The following is a 1,778-nucleotide window of genomic DNA, read 5'->3' on the forward strand; positions in this document are numbered from 1 at the left end:
GAGGGGGGGGAGGAGGGGGGGGGGGGTAAAAGCTAGCACTGTAATTATGATGAATGGCTCCGGCCAAAAGCATTCAGAAGCCTAACTGTGCAGCAAGGGCTTCGCCGGCATAATGTCGTTACCTCCGAATGAGACACGCGGTTCAAACTTGGAGTGAAAAATCCACGATATTGGACCGCGACGCGGCCATATGGAATTCCATTCATGAGGCAACGAAACAGTAGTGGATAGCGTACCGAGTTTGACACGCAGCGTGTGGGCCGCTGGATTAAAAGCACGCCGCCGTCAGAGGGTAATTATTTTGTCAGCCTTTTTACAACAGGGACTATTGTTTTCAATGTTGTGACAGGCGTATTCAGGGTTTGAGCTCAGCTTTGGGCACAATCCCAGAAACTGTATCGGTGTGCCAAGTTAATACAGATGGCAAGCGATGACAAAGATGAAAAAAAAAAAACACTAGTAAAGTTTGAGTGTTAGCAGATATCAACCTTCACGATTACTGTCTTTTTACTCCCGAGTCTTGGATTGGCAGCATATGTGTCGCATTACTGATGATAATTACTCAAAAACCTTCTGGCATGGAATAAATCAAAGGATCTGACAGAGAACTGAACATCTGTGTCGTTTCCAAACGACAAATCTAAATGTGGAAAAAATGTGACTTGTAATTGGAGAAATTTACCAATTTGGAAACTGGTAGGGAGTTCCAGCTGAACAGTTATTACAAAATACCAAGTGAATGTAAAAAGTTTAAAAATGTAAAACCACTGGAACCATTTAGAGCAGGGGTGTCAAACGTACGGCCCAGGGGCCAAAACCGGTCCGCTGGATGAATTTGCACAGGACGGGAATCCAGTGATGAACTATTCCAAATCACTATACACATTACACTAATGCGGTGACCCTAAGGATGGAAAGGCCACTAGCTTACCATAATTTCCGGACTATTAAGCGCACCTCAATATAAGCCGCGCCCACTAAATTTAAAATGACGCATTTTTCCCCAAAAAGTGCCTGTAACACGGCTAGTAACGCGTTAGCTCTTTCCTGCTTCGGCGCCCCGACCAGTTGGATTCCAGTTGGAATGCACAGGGGAGACTTAGTAATCTGCTGCAGAGCTGAAGCTAACATTAGCTCCGGGGCTAACTCCCTTCACTTTGTGCTTGTCCTCAGCAGAGGTAAACAGAAACAGGGAAGTTGGGGACTTTATTATCAGCCACACCGACCACAACAGAACATAAACAGTGTTTTAACACTGAAAAGTCATTGACTGCTAACGGTATGAACTTCGTTAGCCTGTAAAAATCCATAAATTAGCCGCATCATTGTTAAAGCTGCAGGGTTCAAAGCGTGAGAAAAAAAAAAGTAGCGGCTTGTAATCCGGAAATTACGGTACATATGTGTTTAATTTCTGATTGTCCGAACAGAACTCATGCTACTCTACGTAACAAGGGAGAAAGTGACAAACTTGAACCCAAAAGAACTTAAGTGTCCTCCTAGTAGTGATTCTGAGCCTGGTTTGTGAGGCGAGGGTTGCATAAAACTGGCCAAAACAAGATCACCAACCAGAAATGAGCAGATCAGAGGGACATTTAGAACATAGCAGTGTGCAGATCCATGAATCAGGGCCAGGTGGAGACGGTGTGGACATGTGCTGAGGGGAGATAGGAGATATCGCTGACGAGGGAAGTCCAAAAAAATGAGCTGCCAGGGCAGAGAGAAAAGACCAGAGAGGGGATTGTCGTGAAAGAGGACATGGAGGAGGTTGGTGTAACAGT

Source organism: Cynoglossus semilaevis, chromosome 2 (assembly GCF_000523025.1).
Source record: "Cynoglossus semilaevis isolate Cse_v1.0 chromosome 2, Cse_v1.0, whole genome shotgun sequence".
NCBI classification, from domain to species: domain Eukaryota; kingdom Metazoa; phylum Chordata; class Actinopteri; order Pleuronectiformes; family Cynoglossidae; genus Cynoglossus; species Cynoglossus semilaevis.